The following is a 22,041-nucleotide window of genomic DNA, read 5'->3' as shown; positions in this document are numbered from 1 at the left end:
ATATATATTCATTAATAGATGCAAAAACAAGGTATTAGCAAAATTGTAGGTCTAGTTTCCTTTTTTCTATGTATGTGCAACAGTTGGTGCAGTAAATTTGAATGTTACTTGCAAAGAAACATCAGTTATTTGTAGAAATTGTTTTCTCAAAAGAATCGTTTTTTTTTTTGTTTTTTTTTTTGGCCTCAATTCTTATAAATACCACTCGTAGTAGGAGGCATAAAATGATTTCAAATATTGCTTTACCTAAGAACCTCTCTGAAAAATGGTGCCTAATTTATAGAGCTTTAACAGTTACTGAGAGTAACCAGTTTAGTATGAATCTGTTTTTATTACTAACATCCAGTTCATCCTACATGGTTTTCTAAGATGAACATATAGCTTTTAAAATCAAGAGTATCAGATTTTCTTCACAACATCATCCAAAGTGAGAACCATTGACATCTGCTCTTATTTTTATAGTGGCAACACTAATACCTTGGGGCAAAATTGAGTTGTTTTTTTTTTTTTCCCAAAGGGTAACAAAGACAACTTTGTTTATGGATTTCACACGAATTGACTATGACATATTGATATACAATTAACAACTGACATAGTGAATTCATGTGAAATCCATAGTGTAACATAATGTGTATTGTGGCGACAGCTATGAGAAGTCTGACTGTGTTTATATATAGTGAAAAGGGTCCTCAGAGATTATTTTTTTAACTGATGCATTTTAAACACTACTGGCTATTTGAATTTCAACTTGATACTATCTTTGTTCTAAATACAGCCTGCCAAGTTTGTTTATACAGTACGTAGAAATCAGGCTGATGAGTCTCCATTGTTTTAATTATTCTGTGACTTTGTACAAATTACTTAATTTCACAGGCTCTCAGAATTCTTGTCAGCAAATGGGAGAAGAGGGTAACAGTATTTATTTAACACTTTGGCTCAGTGTTGGGGGAAACCAGGCTTTACCCTCATGGATCTTATATCCCTAGTGGAATCATTCAGTCAGTAAGAAAACATATAAATAAGCACCATAACAACAGGATGACCAGTGCTCTGAGGGAAATACACAGGAGCAGTAGTCCGATGGAGTCTGGTTCTGGGAGGACTTTAGCTGAGTGGATTCTATCTACTTCTCAGTCTGGAAGCACATAGACAATGAATGATACTGTCTTTTCCCTTTATCATCCACAGTTTATTTCTTACTTTCTTTGTAACCATTGTGTTCGTAATTTATAAAACAAAAACTATGGATGGGTAGCTTTTATTTTGTTTTATAAATCTAAGATTTCCAAGCAGATATTTAATGCTCCAGGGTTAATAAGAGTGAGTAGGTACATTTTCATCTCTTCACAGGGTAATATGAATTATTGTAAACTCAGGTATCATATGGCAGTCCTGATTGTTGTTGAAGTCTGTTTTTCTTCTCTGCCCTTTTGGTATATAATGCATTTCACGGAGCACATTGGTGTGCTAGCTTACCTTTAACCCGCTTGAACAGATTAGTGCTACTGTTTTGTCTTGGATTGTTAGGTACCATAAAACCACAGGAACCGCCATTACTCTTGAATTTGTTTAATGAGTGCAGATCTTTCTATACCCTTATGACTTAGGTCATCTTTACCATGAGTGTCTTCCTGAAATTCAACTAGTCCTCAGCAAAGACATCCAGTGAATGGATTAACCTTGCTTATAAAGTAGATTTCCAAACTAGGCGTTTAGATTACTTCCACTTACTTTGCTTTGTCAACCTTAAAAATTAAACAATGAAGGTTACTGAGCAGCAATTTAGTTTATTTGGAAATAGCAAAGGAATTTCAATTCAAAATAGGCAAACTCTGGCGAACCGTTGGCAAGTCTGGAGAACAAAAGGAGGAGAGCATCCCTTTATAGAGGGAAGGAGGAAGCTGGGAGGCGTTGTTTTGAACAAAAGTTTATTGGAGGAACATGAGAGTTCCTAATGATGACGGCTTCTCATTGGCAGCAGGCGAGGGCAGCTTACTGTTGCCAGGCTGAGAGGAAATCTTCCTTCTGCCTCCTGAAATATGCAGGCTGGCCAGGTGACAGTGCAGGAGAGCTCCCCCTTAATGGCTTCCCGACTCCATTTTGGATGAGGTTTCCTTTTCTCACATTCACAGCCTGAACTCTCTGTGAATATACCTCCCCTGAATAAAGCATTCATCTCTCTTAGGCCAGTGAGAGAGTGGCTGTTTAGCCACTGGCTGCTGAATGGCCTGAAATCCCACCCGTGTGCTATTTTACCACTTAGACCCTCTGGCTGTTTGGATTACTGGGAAGCCGCCTGTGTTACAGAGGAAATAATCCTCCAGCTTGGTATCAGACCTGAATTTGAGACTTAAACTTTTTTTGCTACTTCTGTGATCTTGGGCAAGTCATTTCACCTCTCTTTGGGAGCCTTAAGTACTTAGCTACTCGTTTGATCATTGTGAAGTTAATTGAAAAAGCATGTGGAAATGATTCCCAGAGTGTTTTCCTCTGCACGTTGTCCACTTCAGTTCACTTCACAGTATGAAGGACACTTCATAGTATTGATCATCTGTTCTCTGATGTTTACCTTGTGTTAGGCTTTATGGTCTGGCCCACCCCACCTTTTCTTACCATACGAATTTCACATTTGATTTTTGGGTTTTTGGGTAGGCCGTCAGGTAAAAGAGAGAGAAGTGGATTAAAATTCTCAGAAAGAAAGTTTGGGGATTACCTGTTTATTTAAATGAACCATCTGTTCATTCGTGTGAGCAGTGTTTTATTTATGAAAACTGAGGTATAAGAAATGAATTATGGTAAATTGACAGATGTTTTTGCGTTAGTGGACACATAGAAATATATTGAAGAAAAGCGTGGAGAATGGGGAGGGGTATAACATGTTAATAAATGTATCATTGGAAAGACAACAAAAGGAGAAATGACAGAAAGTTTCCCACAATAAATAGTGAGCTGGCAGGACTATACAAGGAGGAAATATAGTCAGACAGTGCTGTTAAGCCCATGTAATATAGTATGTGATGTACTGTTAAAAATGGATGATCTCATCTGAAAGTTTCCCCAACTTTAGAAAATCCGGCAGATGAGAACATTGCCATTCGTTTTTATTTTTATTTATTTTTAATTTATTTATTTTGAGAGAGAGAGAGAGCTGGAGAGCAAGTACGAGGGGGGAGGGGCAGAGAAGAAGGGAGAGAGAGCATCCCAAGCAGGATCTGTGCTGTCAGCATGGAGCGCGACGTATGGCCATATGGCTCAAACTCACGAACCATGAGATTATGACCTGAACCAAAATCAAGAGTCGGATGCTTAACTTCCTGAGCCACCCAGGTGCCCCAAGAACGTTGTCATTCTGAGAGCTGGTCAATCTCAAATGATTGATAAAATGTTGTAAACATAAATAAGACTGTTGATAATTTGTAAAATTTTACTTGAATTGTTTTAAGGTATTTTTTGGTCCTTTCATGGTGCTCTGTTTAATCTTTCCTTAAAATAACTCCATTGACAGATACATTATCAATCTTTTCCTGCTGTGTGCTGCGTGGGCTCCAGTAATTTCATCACTCCCTCATGGTGGTGGGGGCAGGGGAACCTACCCCCTGCCCCATGTAAGCTAGTATACTTCAGCAAAACCCTGGCAGTTTATAATGTAGAATATGGATTGCAAATAGAATTAGTTTTTGTTTGTATAATCAGTCCACTTGATTATCAATTTTACTCTTTTCCAGAGAGTAATATTAAAAAAAAAACAACAAAACCTCCCTTGCTAAATGGTCTTTGTCAGAGCACAATTTATTTAAAATATAATCAAAACAAACCAAAAACAGTTGCCCTAATTACAGTACAAGAGAAATTTATTATAAATTGGGAACCACAACTTTTTAAGTGAAATCTGAAATTATTTTGACTTTTAGGTAAGTGCTAACAATGAAATGAAATAAAACAAAACGTAATCTCAGAAAGAACTAAAAATAGTTGCATGTAGAGACTTAAACTTATTTTGGATAATTTGAAACTTAATCACATGATTATGACTCACTGGAATAGTTTCAGAAAAATTGTAAGGGGCGCCTGGGTGGCTCAGTCGGTTGAGCGTCTGACTTCAGCTCAGGTCACGATCTCGCGGTCCGTGAGTTCGAGCCCCGCGTGGGGCTCTGGGCTGATGGCTCAGAGCCTGGAGCCTGCTTCCGATTCTGTGTCTCCCTCTCTCTCTGCCCCTCCCCTGTTCATGCTCTGTCTCTCTCTGTCTCAAAAATAAACATTAAAAAAAAAATTTTAAAAAGAAAAATTGTGTAGAAGGTAGGCATATATACTGATTATTCTTTTTATGTTAGTGCGTTTACTACACTGATTTAGAAAAATTCCTTCTAATTTTCAAAAGGCTTTCATATTTGGTTTTGTGATATTGTAAAATTCTCTTAGAGTGGGTAGCATGATTGTTATTTTAAAATATTAAAGATGAATATGGCACATTCAGAAAACCTACATTAAAGTTATCAATATCAGCTACTGGGAGAATAAAATGAGGCAAACGTGAACTTTGTTTTTTGTTGCTTTGTTTCTTACAAAATCAGGAAAAATGTAAAATGGTTATTCCAACAAGAAATACTATAACAGGGAAAAAAAATGTAGTTTCATTTTATTGGTGTATCTCTTGAGCAGTGCTTCAGAATTTTCGTCAAGCTACCTACCAAATTGACACTTCTACGTGACCTTTCCAATCTGAGTAATTACTGTTTACTCTTTCCTGATGTGATTGTAGTGTGGAGTCCAGTTTTTATCTTGGTACAACAAAACAGTGAAACAGAATGATGGGCTAATGATTGAACCAGAAATTTGCTATTAAGCTGCAAGAAATTGTAAAATAAGAAAGCTTGATTTGGCAGTTGGTCAATAAGCAATTTTCAAAACATTACCAGATGTTGAAAAAAGCACTGTTCTAGCTGTGTTTGGAAGTTAGACATATAGATAAGGTATGTTACATGTATTTATATTATGTCTATTAAGCATGTATTGTATGTATATTATGTAATATATATTTTGCTTTGTAAGACTCCTATCTGACTTAACACCTATTATGAGCCTGACACTATTCTAGGTATTCTTATTTTGGGAATGCAACTTGGAAGATAAAGTCTTGGTTTTACCTTCATTGAGCCTGGTCTGGTGAAGGAAAGAGGCAGCTGACATTTAATTGTGATAAAGTGTAATGAATGCTGTGGAATCAGCCAGAACATTAAACAAAGATGAAGTTAAAAAAGAAAAAAGCAAAAAAAATTAAAAAAAATAAAAATAAATAAAGAAAAAAGAAACATTTCCTGAAGGAAGTGACATTAACTGGAGACTCTTAACTCTATAACTAGAAGTTAGCCAGTCCAAAAAAACCTGGAAGGGCAGAGTATTTTAATAGCTGAATCTGCATGGTCAAAGTGATGTCCTGTGACAGTCACTGAACTCAGTTCAGTTTACTGTGGCTGGGAGGGGGTGGGGGGGAGTTGGCACGCATTAGAATAGGAGTGGGGTGGGAGATTGTGAAAAAAAATGAGTCTGGGAGATTATCTGGAGAATGGTCAGTTCTGTGTCAAGTCTTGCCTGGACTGTCAAAATAATTACTTAATTGGTGTCCCCTCCTCGGCCACTTCAGGAGCCCTTGGACTCCTGTCTGATGGATTCATGAAGTACAGCTTTGCTGATGCGCTGATGATACCCCTGGCCCGTCAGTGGCTCTGCTTGGCCCGTAAAAGGAAGTAGACAATCTGTAACTCAGTTTTAAAAACTGTCCTCAAACTAGAGTCAGACTACTTTTCATACTTATTTCTCACTTGATAATGCATGTATTATTTGTCATTGATGCTTCAGACTATTTCCTCTACCTGGATATCTTTTCTAATGCTTCATGTTTAAGTTCCACCTGTTCTTCAAAGCTGTTATCTGATTCTTCTAAATGGAAGCATTGTCTTTTTTTTCCCTCAAGTTATGAGAACTCTTTATCTGAATGTTCCTTATCACCCTTTCTGCCTTCTATCCTTACCTAGTTGTTTACATACATGTCTTATGTCCCTTCATGGAATATGTCTGATTCATTTATTGTCTCCGCTGGCCCATAGCATGGAACATATGAGAGCTGTCAGCAAATAGATGGTGAATAAATGTTTAAATGAGTTATTCTAGAAGATATTAAGATTTAATATGAAGTATATTCAAAGTAACACTTTGATAACACTTGACAAGGCAACAGCTTGCCCTTCCTTCCTTCCTTCCTTCCTTCCTTCCTTCCTTCCTTCCTTCTCCATTCATTTCCTATCTTCTAGCTTACTCTTCAGTTTGATTAGGTGACAATGATCAGTTCTTCTTTTCTGCTTTCCCTTTCATTTGTGTCCACATATGTGTGTCTGTGAACATGAACTATATTTCTTATCAAGATATAAATCTAGTTCTTTTAGAACAATTTCATAGTCCTTCTATGCTCTGTTATGTTTGCAAGAAACACAAACCCTTCTGTTTAACTTTTGATAATTTCTAATGGGGGCAGCACATATTAATTTCCAGTTTCTATCCCTGGATTATAGTAAAATCATGTGTTGTATCTGCAGGCAAACAGCAACAACAAATTAAAGTTGCCCCCAGGCCCTAGATTGTCTACATCCCGCCTACCCATTGGGCGGATGCATGCTAACTCTGACGCGTCTAGTACTTCCTAACTTCACCACTTCACATTGGTGGGGCCTTACATGGGATATTTAACCTCTGAGAGCTTCCGTTTCCTCATTTGTCATAGGAGGCTAAGAAGAATCACTTTTGGGATTGCCTTGAGGGTAAATGATGGGTATTATTATGAAAGTTAACAACAGACCCCTGAATTACCCCTGAATAGGACACAGAGGAGGTCACCCTTAGAGAAAGGATTCTATCCATTGTAATGGTCTTCCAAAGCAAAATGCAGTAATCCTGTGGAGACCTCTTATCTTCTTATTTGAAAATTTATGACATACTAGTTTACCTTCATAAACCTTTACTGCAGCTATAAAAACTTTAACTTTAGCATAGGCGACTTATAATTGAGTCACAAAAGCGATACTGTCCAGATAACATAGGAGCCGCCTAAGACCTCTAGCCTCCAAAGGATGAGAATGAAAGGAAATGTCTAGGACCATGCAATCAATATCTTTGGTACACTCTTTCCTTAGTGTACCATCAATGTTGAGAATAATACTTAAGGGCTGCTCTCATGGTTACATTGATGATGTGGATCCCTTTGAGCCTCTTTTTCTTATGAGCTCTTTGCTTCCTGTGAACAAGGTGTTCAGAAACAGGTGGTGCTGGTTTGAGGCATCGTCCTACGACCCTATGCCCAAGGGAACAAAAGACAGCAGCTCCTTTGGTGCAGTCCCTTGTCCTTTCTACCACTGAATAGGAAAGGAGCTGTGAAGAAAACAGTCTAGAGACAGAAATGTCAATTAAGGAATAGTCAGATAACATTAGCAGTTGTCCTGGAGTTATTGGCCAATACCGGTTTTACAAGAACTATGGAAAAGGTTGTAATTGATGTGTATATGAGAATGCAGATTGGTATATATAGACTAACCAATGGTCCTGAGAGTAGCAATCATTAGAATCATCTGAGAGCTTGCCTGGGATCCAGCCAAGATCAATTAAGTCAGAATTTCTGGGGATGGATGCTGGGTATAGAAATTTATTATTTATAACGTGCAGCCATGATTGAGGACCAATGGCCTAGGCCTTACAGTATTGTCGCAGTGAGATGATAGCTGGGACATCGAAAATGCCCTCCCGTGTCTTAAATTGCTTATTCATTCTACAAACATTTACTAAAAATGCTTAGGTTGCTAAGTTAGATTTAGCCCTGTCTTTAACAAGTTCTTAATCTAAAGGGGTAAACAGACTTGTAGAAATTACCTGTAATACAATTTGACAGGTGCTGAATTCACTACACTGAGTTTATTCTATCTGGCAGGAAAGTAAAGAGGAGGAAGGAAAGGACAGTGAGAGAGAAAATGTCCCCAGGAAGTGACATTTGAAAGGGTCACCTCTCATAATTAAATTTAACTTAGGAAAATGATTCGCTGTTATTATCTACTCCTTTTAAAATGCAGATGCCCAGTCTCCTAATGGTAAGAGAAATGAGCAGTAGTTGAATCTTACCTTGGGCATTGGGAAAGCTTTCTCATAACCACCCAGGAGTTATGTTAGTTGGATACAGTTTCACACATGAAGGCGCTGTTTGGGCGGGAAGTTGAGTACCTGCATGAGGTCACATAGCTAGTGGGTGGGGAGGTCCAGTGAATCCAGGTCTCCCTGGCTCCCCTGGATGTTTTTGGGCTGGACTATACATTTGCCATCTTCAGCCGTGAGAGGCTTAGTGTGAGTTCTTTAGAAGAGATTCTGTCTCGATGGTGAGCTGACGGAGTATGGAAAAGAGGAGGTTGAGGGAAGAGAAAGGATGTTTTCGAGCGTGTCCAGAGATATGGGCTGAATAACAGGAAGCAGGGGCTGCAAGGTTGTAAAGAACGTGCTAGGAGAGTGAGAAAGTAATTTCTATTTCCTGAGTACCAGAACATAGTCGAGGCCCTTGTGTACATTCTCTCCTTTAATACTTACAACATGCCTAGGATGGTATTCTTATCTTCATTTTTATAGAAGAGGAAGTTGAGGTTTAGTGAGGTTGAATAGTTAATGCAAAATCTCACTGCTAATAAATATCAAAGTTGACATTTGAACAAACAACTCTGTGATTTCCAGCTCATGTGATGTTAACCATTGAGCCGGGGCTCAATTGCTTTTTTTATGTCAAGTCCTGGGACATTTCCTGTGTGCAGATCTCTAAGGCCTGTAGATGAGAAGCTTATGCCTAACGAGCTAAGGACAAAGATAAATCCAACAAGTGCAATATCTTATCTGGGTGGGAGCAGAGTACAAAGATGTGGTTTGGTAACGGTAGTAAGAAGTTACCTGAAAAAGGAACAGATGGGAGGAGACTAGGGAAAAAGGGAAATATAAATTGATGAAGAGAAAATGGGACTGTAGTTTGTGAGTTGAGAGAGGTCCTGGAGAAGATGCAGAAGAAATCTTTGAGAACGTTATTGGACAGATTATCTTCTATTCTGAAATATAGGCAGGACTCATTCACTTGGCAAACAGTTGTTGGGCTTATTGGCCTGGCCTAGCTGGTGAGCACAAGGTTGAGTCAGGACATTGCCTTCTGGAGGCAGTGGGCATGGGAAGAAGGTGTGTAAAAATGCACAGTAAAGCCGTGTGATGCTGTTAGGAGAGAGGCATGTACGAAGTGCCAAGGAAGGTAAACAACCATTGCTACCAACCACCACTTGCTTTAGCCAGGGGTGGTGCGTAAAATCCGTGCATTCGTTGCTTTACCCACTCCACTGCACCCAAGCCTGGAGTTTAGCAGATCTGGGCTTTCGGCCTAAATGTTGTTGATATGATAGCAAGAGAAAAACATCATGTGACAGCAGCCTGTGCTTTTCCCTCTTAGGTTCACATTCTGGCTTATTAAAAACCAGTGTTGCCATGGCTGACATTCCTGGGAGGCCCAACATCTCCATACTTTGCATCTTAAATAAACACTTAAGAATACGCTTTGCAGCCTCCGATCGCCTTTTAAAACAGAGCAACCTTGTGATGATTAAGCTTTTTCAAGGGCCTGCGTTTAAGTGATGACTTCAGTACCCTTCTGTCTTAAAGAGTCATCTTATAGACGTTTGTAAGAGTTCCATAGTTCCCAGACATCTCTTTTCACTTGTTTGTTTATTGGTAACATGGATCCGTTCTCACAAAGCTACCAAAGGATACTAGAACATGAATTCCCTCTCAAAATTCTTTCTCATAATTCTCTCCCATTTTATCCCCAGTGGCAATTTTTAAGGAACTTTTGTTGAGTGCCGTTTCTTTGTAGATATTTGGGGACCTGCCTTAGAAAGCCAGTGGAATTCGGTGGGGGTAGAAGTAGGGTGATAGAAGAAGACAGGCTCAGATCACCTGTGTGGTGATACTGCTTTTTTTATTCAAGATTTTTTTTTCGCCCTTCCTGCCTATGCTGCTGCAGTCAGCATCCAATAGAGATGTGTTTTGGGCTCGTGAGCCAATTGTCTTTCTCCTCGCTGCAGCCTGAAGTCTGAGAGAGGGCTGATGGCTGTGCACAATTTTAGCAAATTGTCATGGGGACGTGGGGGGAGGGGTGTGCTTCACCCACAGGAACAGAGCCAGTGTCATTGAGCACATTTTGTTCAAGTACAAAGTTGATCTGTCTGAAGGAGACAGTGGTCAGCAGTGGTAAGGACCTTTGTCGCCTCACCTTTTCTTCGTTGCTCTGTCATTGTTGTTTATGTGAAGAAATAGCATTTAATCGCTGGACTTGAAACCAAATCTGTGAGGTCAGCAAACGACAGCATTCATTTTCAGTTAGGGAATCCCAGAGGTTACAGAGGAGTCTGAATGAAAAACTGGGGAGAGAAAAGGTGTCTGATATTTGGCAAAGACAATGACATCTCTGAAAGATTAGAAAACAGTATAGTGCAATAATTTCTGCATGTAATTGACAAACAAAATTTTGGACATCTGTTACAGTTGAGAGAATTATTTAAGCACTCCTCATATGCGTAGTATATACTCTCCCAACTAGTGGACATGGATGAAAGATTTGCAAAGGAAATGTTGAAATGGGACTTTGAAAATATCGCGTGATATTATTCTTTAAAGTTTATCATAGCTAATAAATATTTTAGATATGTAAAAATATATTTACATATTTTTACATAGCTTATTTTAGATATGTAAAAATATATTTGTAGGCACGTATATCTAGAAAGTACAAATACAGCAAATGCCTCATAAATACAAGGTAGTGTTGTTGTTATTCTTGAGCTGACTTCACCAAAATGTTTTGCCTCTTTGATTTCCTTTAGTTTCTGTTATACTGCTGAATAAGAAGACTTGCCCCTTAAAACCTGCCATCCTTTCAATATCACTTATGTTTTTCATTTTATATATATGTAAATAATTTATATATATAAAAATATATGTGTACAGCTATATATGTTTAAATATACATTTATATATTTAAAGGTATATTTATATAAATATACATTTATATGTGTGTATATGTAAATATATATATTTATGTATATATGTGTATATATAAATATATATATTTATGCATATTATGTAAATATGTATTTACATGTTTATACATTTATGTTTGTATAAATATACATTTATGCATTTATATTAATATGTATTTATACATGTTTATATGTATATAAAGAATATATACCTTTTTTCTATATATAAAATCACCTTTTTGTTGGGCCGCCTGGGTGGCTCAGTCGGTTAAGTGTCCGACTTCAGCTCAGGTCGTGATCTCGCGGTCTGTGGGTTCCAGCCCCGCGTCGGGCTCTGTGCTGATAGCTCAGAGCCTGGAGCCTGTTTCAGATTCTGTGTCTCCCTCTCTCTGACCCTCCCCCGTTCATGCTCTGTCTCTCTCTGTCTCAAAAATAAATAAAGGTTAAAAAATAAATTTAAAATCACCTTTTCGGGTCACCTGGGTGGCTTGGTTGGTAAAGTGTCTGACTTTGGCTCAGGTCATGATCTTGCAGTCTGTGAATTCGAGCCCCATGTCAGGCTGTGTGCTGACAGCTCAGAGCCTGGAGCCTGCTTTGGATTCTGTGTCTCCCTCTCTCTCTGCCCGTCCCCTGCTCTCGCATGTGCTCTCTCTCTCTCTCTCCTCTCAAAAAAATAAACACTAAAAATTTATTGAAATCACCTTTTCTTTATTTGTGATATATCCAATATCCATTGGTATATCCATTGATATACCCAAATATCCATTTGCGATGTATCCAAATCACAGAGACCCATCAGGGGACTCCATAGATAATCCAAGAATCTCTTGCCTCTCTAGGTGTCTAAATGAAGTGGATAGCGTGAAGTAAAATTTTAACTTGTTTGGTGTTCAGTTGTTTACTACTATTGATTCTGTAAGTCCTGCTGAGGGAGAAAAAAAAAAATGAATGACAGATGAACTGAAATTTATAAGGGAATCTCCTGGTTTCCATTACACGTTGGAAATACTGCATGGATTCGTCTTCTCAGAAATTAGTGGTTTATACTGTGAAACAACTTTTCCTTTGTAGAACTCAAAGGGGTTTGAAGCATTCCTTCAGTTCTGACTTATTCTGGTTAGAGTCATCTATGTTTTAGTGTCAGCGTGATTCGAAAAACATACATACGCACATACGTACGTACTTGAGCGTGTCAAAGTGGTCATCAGTATGAAAGCATACTTCCAGCATAGTGGTGAAGAGTGCCAACTCTGTGGTTAGACTGCCTCCGTCTAGTTATGTGCCCTTGGACAAGGAACCGCCCCCCCAACCCACACACCTTTGGAGGGGTATTTAAAGATGGGAACTTCTGCTTTGCCAGTGTACCAGGAACTGGAATAGGTCTATAAAGGACTGCTCAGACAAGTTTTCCAACAGATTGTTAAGGAAAAAGTCTAGGCATTTGACCTAAGAAATTTACCTTTTTTTTAACCCTCAGGAAGTCCGTAGAAATGTAATAAATACATACTGTCATGTTGTAATCCACATAACAATGGTATGATGAATTGGGTACTATTTGTAAAACATTTTATGTTTCTCAATTGAAAGGCATGCACTACAAATAGAGCACTAAATTTTATTATGTAAATGCTAGAGTTTTTAATTATCAGCCAAGATTGGAGAGTGTCTGATTTGGAGGCTGTAAAACTTCAGAAGTGTTTCTGCTACAAATAGTTTAGAAGTCTGACAGTTGCTGCACGGAGAAAATAATGAAGCAATTGAAAAAATAATAGAAACATAGTGATCTGGCATTTCCAATTTTATGATGCCATAAAAAAGCAGCCAAGATATGTTGGACTGTTTAATGATGCTGGCACCTACCAAATGTCACTGGGCTTTCACAAGGTCATGGAGACTCTGGTTTGACTCAGGGAGGTTGGCCAGACCCATGTTGGGAACGCAGGAAGACCGTGGAATAGGTGGAGACAGTAGGTGCCAATTAAACCCTTCATAGCACTTCATGCAGTAAGTTACACACTTTTGTGGGAGTCTGTGAGGTGGAGGAGGCCCCGGGTAGAATGAAGAAGTGAGCCCATTTCTTCTTCTGGCATGCTGCCGTAAGCATTTCTTCACATGAGATCTTTGTGGGCCCTCACTGGGGAGGCTGAAGTTTCTCCAGAGGACTATCTGCTAACACTGTGTGCTCGTCATACTGTTGCTGTCACTGTTGTACGTATACGTGATCTCTCACTGACAAAAGCTGCTTGGAGAAAGGAGTGGTGTTTTTGTAACAAGAATGTGTGTGATTTTGTTTCCTTTTTCCCCTTTTCTGCCTCCTCTGGCTCCTAGGCATTACGTAATACTTCTCTAGATGTGTAGAGTTTCAGTTAGGCCGTTTTCAAGATGATTAATGGGAGTTGTGCAATTAAAGCTCGTAAGTTCTCTGGGAAAAAAGTCATAGTATCCCGATGTTTGAGTTAGAGTGCACGGAGTTTGCGTCAGCATTCAGGATATTTTGGGATATTGTAAATGTCACTATTGGTTTTAATGTCCAGGCATCTTCAGCATCACACTTAGGAATGTTCTATGAAGTAGTGCCTAGCACACCCTCTGAACATGAGCTAGAAGTGTCTAACCTAAAATTGCTGCTTTGAGTTCACATTAGACTTTGATGAAAAGGTGTTTAACACAAGTGAAACAGTCTGTTAACATTCTTTCACGTTCTTTGAGGCCATGGCAAAATGACAGATTTAAACTCAATAGATTGTGTATGTACCTGTGTTTGTATTTTTCTTTCTTTCTTGTTCTGGCAGTCTCAAACGTTGTTAAGCCACAGTCAGTGTGTATGTGAACATGAGCTTTCACTGGGATCAAGAAAGGGAAAAATTTGGGGCGCCTGGGTGGCTCAGTCGGTTAAGCGGCCGACTTCGGCCCAGGTCATGATCTCACGGTCCATGAGTTCGAGCCCCGCGTCGGGCTCTGTGCTGACGGCTCAGAGCCTGGAGCCTGTTTCAGATTCTATGTCTCCCTCTCTCTGACCCTCCCCTGTTCATGCTCTGTCTCTCCCTGTCTCAAAAATAAATAAAATGTTAAAAAAAAAAAACAATTAAAAAAAAAAGGGAAAAATTTAAGTTGGCTTTCTGTTGTGTTTCATTTGAAAATATGTTGTATATGGGGTAAAATAACTTAAAAGAAATTGAGAATATTTCAGTAAAAATACATGCATAAATTTCTGTTTTTCTCTCTCACTGATAAGAGAAATTTTTCCCAGCTCTTGTGTTGACCTGAGCTCAAAGCATTTGGCCTTATGTTGATTGGATGAATGTAGAAAGTTAAGCTTCAAATATTGATTAGTGTTGTGCTGTTTACTTCATGTTAAGTTTAGAAGACTACTGATTAAATACCTAGGAAAATAAAGGGAGAATTGACTCCTTTTTTCATGTTCTCTGAGAATTCTAAGCATTTGTTCCTGGTGTTACTTGAAAGTCCAATGAGGAAATTCAAACAGGAGAAATAGTGTTTGGCTTAAGAATATTTTCTTGCCTTTCCACATGATAAAATCTGAAATAGATACAGGGTGAAAAAAAATCCCATTTTGTTTTCTGGATTAAAGCATGATAATATTTGAGAATAAAAAGTGAATAGGAAAATTACTGTTAATATGTGAATATTATATATTTACTATTTAAAATATACTACTTAAATATAGTAAAACATAATATTGGTTTATTAAGAGTATATATACTATGTGTGTTTATAATATAGTATAGTATACTCTCTATGAAACACAACACAATAAAACAATAACATAAAATCAGTAAAAATCTTCATGGAGACATTCTAAGAAAAACAATGAAAATATCCTTTCGACTACATTAGGAATTTATACAAATGATAGTTAAGTGTCCCTTTAGGTTTTATTCTGTCACTTTCTAAAAGTCCTTATGTGGGGGCGCCTGGGTGGCTCAGTCGGTTAAGCGGCTGACTTCGGCTCAGGTCATGATCTCACGGTCCGTGAGTTCTAGCCCCGCGTCGGGCTCTGTGCTGACAGCTCAGAGCCTGGAACCTGTTTCAGATTCTGTGTCTCCCTCTCTCTGACCCACCCCTGTTCATGCTCTGTCTCTCCCTGTCTCAAAAATAAATAAACTTTAAAAAAAAATTTAAAAGTCCTTATGTGTTTTTCCAAGTAAAACATGAAATACAAATTTTAAATCTAATATTCTATGTTTCTTAAATTTGCAACAAGAGCAGAATTGCCAGTTTGTAATACATATGCTGCTCTTAGAAATAGGTACATAATTGCAGTGAGTATATATGTGTGTGTATATACATAATGATTTACATACATGTGTATACATTTGCATAGGACTAAAAACAACATTAAGCACTGGGTCCACCAGAATTCAGGTGGTGGTCAGAAATTGTTAATTATTTTTCTGAGTTATCTGGCTACTTAATCTATCTTCCTCAGTAGCTTCTTTTTCAAAGTAAGGGATATATGTCTCACTTTCATTTATCCTGAAAGGACTTTCTGTAGGGAAGTAAAACTTTAAAAAATATACGTCAGCATATCTGGTATTGTAGTTAACAGGTGAATGACACTATTAGTATGATTTTGGAATATAATTATTTACTTTTTTTTTTGTATACCACAGTCTGTATTTGCTTCCATTTCAAATAAAAGACAAATAAACACTGAAATTCACATATTCATACCTTGAGAATTTTTAGAAGCTGCAGCTATTAGAATTTGGCAAAATTAGAAGGAATAACTGGTCAGCCACCCACTCTTTTTGAGTCCAGTTTTATAGTAAAAATCTATTATCTTATGTTTGAGAAAGCTTCCAGACACTTACATGTAAGTATGAAGATATTTAAAGCTAATTACAAATAGCTTTGGGTTGGCAGTTTTAATTATGTGTGTTCCTTTTCTGGACTGAATGTTTGTGCCCCCTTAAAATTCTTATGTTGAAGCTCTGTTTCCCCTGTGGCTATATTTGAAGATGGGGCTTCTAAGGAAATAATTAAGGTTAAAGTCAGAAGAGTGGGACTCTGATCTGATAGGATTAATGTCCTTGTAAGAGATGCCAGGGAACAAACTTTCTCTTCTTGTGCGTGCATCAAGGAAAGGCTGTACGATTAGAATAGCAAGACGATAGCTGTCTGCAAGCCAGAAAGCACTCTTACAAGAAACTGTGAGAAAATAAATTCCTCTTGTTTAATTCAGTTGATCTATGGTATTTTGTTGTTACAGCCAAAGCAGACTAATATAGCCCCCATTAAATTCCATTAGGTATAAAACAGTGGTTGACTTTTTACTGGAGATGATTTTGCCTTTCCCTCACCCCCCAGGAACATTGGCAGTATTTAGAGACCATTTTCATTGTCATAACTGAGGACGGGAGTGTGACAGGCATCTAGCAAGCCAGGCATGCTGCTAAGCATCCTACAATGTACAGAACAGCTCCACAACAAAGCCTATATGATCCAAAATGTCAATAGTGCTGAGATTTGGAGACCTTGAGATTCCTTTTAGGATGTATTTGTTTCTGTATTTGTTCCTGTAAGCTAGAGCAAGTCCTTTATGGAGGCAAGTAGATTGTAAGGAAACATACATCCAAGACCAACACAACATACCTGTGTGTTAAGTACAGTTATCTTATTTTCAATATTTTCAAGCCAGTAAATTCATTTCTAGAGTTAAACTCATATTCACCTAAATGAAAACAAAACAGTGTATATGGGTGTACATGCATGTGTGTGTGTGTGTATAATTTTCTCTCAAAACTTAATCATGTTGTAAACTGACGTACAGGCGCTTGGGTGGCTCAGTTGGTTAAGTATCTGACTCTTGATTTCAGATCAGGTCATGATCTCATGGTTGTGGGATCAAGGCCCCCACATGGGGCTCTGTGCTAACAGCATGGAGCCTGTTTGGGATTCTCCCCCTCTCTCTGCCTCTCCCCTGCTTGTGTGTGCTCTCTCTCTCTTTCCAAAATAAATAAATATTGAAAATAAATAAACTGCCATAAATTTCCTACCATCAGAGGCTTGTAATTTTAAAATAAATATTATATATGTAAATTTATTCACCTTGCATTAGGATTGATAATTACAAATTAGCATGGTAGAATCATAAGAAACATTTTTGGAAATGCATGAAATGATATTTCTTGACTGCCAATTTTTTCTCCTTTGGCAAAATTTTTGTGAGATATTTGTATCATCTTAACTGAAAAAAAAAAAAAAAAAACAGTAAAAATTTTCAATAGGAAGCTACCAAATTCCTTTGCCAGAGTTTCTGGCCAATATCTGAGCAATGAATATCTCTGGAAAGTGCTTCAGATACATTGGTAAAAATCGTTTGTCCAAAGGAAATACTGATTTTGTTTTAACAATTGAAATAAATGGTTACAGTTTGAACAGTTTTTCCTGGAAACCAATAGTATTTCCAGTGAAATTTGGAAAAAGACTTATGTGTATTAGCTGGTACTCCTATAATTTTTTCATTGCCCCTTTATTTCCAGAGTCTACCCAAATATGACCCAATAATTTTAATTCTACCACATAGTTACCGTTTGGCAGCTTAAAAGATGTCTTTTTACATTCTGACCTCATAAATCACAGTATTCCTTTTATTTTAGATTGAAGAAGTATAGTTAAAAATAGAAAATTAGTTCTAGTTTTCAAATAGAATTTTGATTTTTTTGTTTTAAGTTTAGCCAGCTTTTAAGTAAGATGTTTCATTTTTTTGTTGTTAGCTACTTCTTAAATATTAAAAATAGCTGATAGTTTTCTCATATTTGAATTGCCATCTGTAGTTTCATTCAATTTTATATTTATTCTTCCATTCTATTTTTATATCTCAATATATGCAGCATATAGTATATATACATTCATATCAGTTTAGGTATGTACCATATATGCTCATACTATTAATTATTTAAAAGTGCACATATTATTAAACTCTAATGTTTAATCAGGCACTTATTTTGAAGCTCACACAGTTAATCTAAACATAGGCTTTCTTTGTTATTAATCACAAAATTGTGCCTATTTCAAAAGCTAGTGAGAAAATCCTTAAATTCACAATTGAACAGTTTATAACTTCAGATATTAAAGACTTGAGGAATTGATCTCTTGAATGATCATTATCGATCTCATCATACAGGCTTTTAAGATTACAAGGGGAAATTTTTAACTTTTTTGGGAAGATTACTTTTAATTTAAAGATGTAGAAAAATTATTGGAGAAAAATGGACTCAATCTGAATCGATATTTTACTGAACTTCCTCTGTTCCCTTAAAATATACCATATATGCATTACAATGATGTCTTTGAAATCTGTGTTTAGTTAACCTATAAAAAGCCTCTTTGAACGGCGTCTAAGGTATTTATGGCATGGACTCTATAAAGTGGCCTGCTAGCCAGCTGGACAGCTTACTGAAAATAAAGTGTCCGTGTAGTCAACAAAAGCAAACCACAGGGACGTAACAGTGTAAGAAATGTATTAGAATGGCTTTTTTTCCGTACTGGATGTGGCAAATATAGAATGATCATTAAGGGCCAGGCTAATATTGTATTATTGATGATTGACAGGCATTGTCACTGGGTTGTGCTATTTGCATTATTTTTTAGTACTTTTAATGGAGACAGTGCGAAATTAAGCAACTGCTGTTTGTTATTAGCTTGAGAACTTTAAAAAAGAGAGAAAAATAATTAACATTTATTGACAGCCTGTTAAATCAGGAACCACGTATGAAGTTGGCCCACCGTCTTGCTCGATCCTTATGTATCACCAATGAAATCAATGGTATTGTTGCAATTCCACCGGAAAGGTATGGCCACTCAGAGAATTTAACTCCCACAGGGTCACACAGCACGTAATTAACAAAGCTGCTCTTCTGCTCTTTGAACCAAGCTATGTTGGATAAAATGTACAATTATATGGCAATAGGTGAAACTGCATAGAGCAATCAAAATGGAATAAAATCTACTTTATATTTATATGTTGGCATTAATCCTAGCAGCCCAATTTAATGTATCTTGAGGTGAAATCTCTTGATGACTTAGAATATAGTTCCTTTATAAAAATTTGCATGTGTGAGGGCTAGATGCGGATTAAATTTCTGTTCTTAGATTTTTAGAATGTATTGTCACTGTATAGATTTTAGACACTAAATACATGGAATCTCTACACAAATCTTGTTTCATCTCTGGTGAAACTTATAAACCTTCTATTACCTTTTGTCCCTTTATTGTGGCAAGCTTTATGGGGTGTTGAAATTACTGGCCTCTGAATAAAAGCATCATTAAATTAGTGCAGCTAAGAATCAGTTTGGTGTTAGAGTTAGTTTTCATTCTGTTATTTTCATTGTCCCAGAATTGAGTTAGAGTAGAATTCACCTTTAAGGATTTATTAAGAAGTGTTCATTCATTCTTTTGTAAATACTTATTGAGGTCTGTTGCTGGGAACTCAGATGAATCTGGAGAGGTACCCATGGTGTACTTACCTTAATTCTTTTTTTAAAATATTTTAAAGTTTATTTATTTATTTAGGAGGAGAGAGAGAGAGAGAGAGAGAGCGAGCACAAGCTGAGGAGGGGCAGAGAGAAGGAGACAGAATCCCAAGTAGGCTTTGTATTATCAGCACAGAGCCTGAGGCGAGGCTCTAATTCTTCAACTGTGACATCATGACCCCAGTTGAGGTCAAGAGTCAGATGCTTAACCAACTGTGCCATTCAGATGCCCCTACCTTAACTCTTTATTAAAGATTTTTTTAAGGTCTATTTTATTTATTTTGAGAGAGAGAGAGAGAGAGAGAGAGAGAGCGAGCACAAGCAGGGGAGGGGCAGAGGGAGAGGGAGAGAAAGAGAATCCCAAGTGAGCTCTGTGCTGACGGCTGACAGTGACTGATGCAGGGCTCAAACTCAAACCACAAGATCACGACCTGAGCCAAAACCAAGAGTTGGTCACTTAACCGACTGAGGCACCCAGGTACCCCCCCCCCATTTTTTCCCTGTCTTAAATCTTAACGAAAGATTTCTTTCTCCAAAAATTCATTTCACCAGAAATGCTGGTGATGTTCTCCAGAGTTTTAGGCAATCCTCTAGAAGAGGATGTTTATTCTAACTTTTTCTTGACCTTTTTATTTGTCAAACCACAATTATGCAGCAGCCCAGTCAGCATTAAACACGTTTTGAACTCTCTAGGAAGCTGAGTTTATCTAATGTCAATTGCAGAGACTACTCTGTTTTTTTTTCCACACATGTCAATGAAAAATTCATGTGGCTTTGCAGAATTGTGTTTTGTAGTGGTTTTTGTTGTTGTTGTTTGGTATTTTTGTTTTTGTTTTTGCTACATCAGAATAACTTGGAATACTATTAAAATGCAGATCCCTAGGCCCCCTAGGTCTGTTGCCACAGACTCTGGAAGAGGCTTGCTTGTCTGCATACTTTTTCACAAAATATCCTCAGTTGACTCTTAGGAACATAGCTTTTTGAAAGTGAGGTTTTAGTGCAATCGAATCAAGCTGTGCATAGAAAGGTAGCATATGTAAGAAATGCAATAGAATGACATTTTTCCTGAATGTAGTAAATACCAAAATGCAAACCACAGGTCTGAGCTTCTTTTAAAAGGTTTGACCTCTACTGACATGGAATATATATAAAGCCCATACGATTTCTCTCCTTCATTATTTCAATCTGTGCTGTGTTTAGAGGTAGAAGGGGCTGGGTGGTTTGTGTTAAGGGAGGCGCTCAAAATGAAGAGTTTATGAAGATTAGTGTTAGTATTGGCAAGGCCTGATTCAAGGCCCAGGGCTCCCTCTGTGCTTTTTATGGAGCTATAGAAACTGATCTGAGTGAATTGACAATAACTAAATCCTCAGGGTGAAGATAACTCTGCTTATTTTCACTTGTAAAGATCCAATATTAGTAAGAAATATGACTTGGAGATACTGAGAACCAGAATTTCCCCTCGAGCCAAGCTGTTCTTTGTCCTGAAAAAGCGGGTTTTCTCTAGAACACCTCACCTGGAGAGCCCTGAAATCAATTAAGTGTTTGTTATCCATGAACTGATTTATGTTGGCCAGTCATTCTCTGTGGTCGGTCTTGTGACTCAGTGTGTTTTTGGGTAGTTTTTTGTTTGTTTGTTTTGGTTTTTTTTTGTAAAAGTTATTTTTTGTGTAAATGCTTTCAAGCTGATAATATACTTGTGATCTCAATCAAGCATGATTTCATACAGAATAAGTCATAGATCTATAAATGTTCCTTTGTGAACATATCAATGTGCATAACGAAGAGATATTATAAAAATGACCTTCATGTCAATACGTTGTTTTTCTTTTGTTGGATATACAGTTAAAAGTGTGGGGGTGCGGATGGCAATAGCACCTCCTGACCTTTACCTAGCTCACAGAGTGCCATGCAGTACCAAGGGCATGACGTATGCGTTATCTTCTCTGGTCTTCATAATAAACCTGTGGTGTAGCTTATGTAGCAATTTTGAAATGGATGAAAAGCCTGAGACTTAAAGAAAGTTTTTTGTGCAATTCGTACTGCTGATGTGTAAGAGACCTCGGCCTCTACCCCAAGTCTTGAGAACTGTACGTTCCTTGGTATCAATTACTGTCCTCTACTGCCTTCTGGTTTAAAAAGTATTATTAGTGATGCTTTATTCCATAAAGCTTGTTAAAACATGAAGCAGTATCCTATGACATTAGCCCTGTGCAGAAACTTACTCCTAAAAACCTGAATCAAAACAAGCCAGAAATAGGTCATTCAAATTAGGGTTGTAACAGATTTTTATCACAAACATAAGCATGCTGAGTCAGTGTACAGTTGAAGATCAAATTATGGTAAATGGATTTTTCTTAGAAAAATCAAAGAAGGCTCAGCAAGGTGGTTGACGGCTGCAGTTAAATAATGCTTTGACACTCACAAACAGTTCCAATTAGATTTATTGGTGA

General features: G+C 37.5%; 1 protein-coding gene across 13 annotated transcripts in view; it reads left to right on the top strand.

Moving 5' to 3' along the window:
• Positions 1 to 22,041, top strand: part of MBNL1 (muscleblind like splicing regulator 1) — a 204,542-nt gene that overhangs the window by 138,928 nt on the left and 43,573 nt on the right. The window contains exon 1 of one of the 13 annotated variants that reach the window (XM_042903556.1): positions 20,046 to 20,069. The exons of the other annotated variants lie outside the window; for them this stretch is intronic. The gene's annotated coding sequence lies outside the window, so the exon portion shown is untranslated. Of the gene's footprint in view, positions 1 to 20,045; positions 20,070 to 22,041 lie in introns of those variants that run through there. 13 annotated transcript variants of the gene reach the window in all.

The sequence above is a fragment of the Panthera leo genome, chromosome C2 (assembly GCF_018350215.1).
Source record: "Panthera leo isolate Ple1 chromosome C2, P.leo_Ple1_pat1.1, whole genome shotgun sequence".
Classification (NCBI taxonomy): domain Eukaryota; kingdom Metazoa; phylum Chordata; class Mammalia; order Carnivora; family Felidae; genus Panthera; species Panthera leo.
This window is presented reverse-complemented; position numbering and strand designations above follow the sequence as displayed.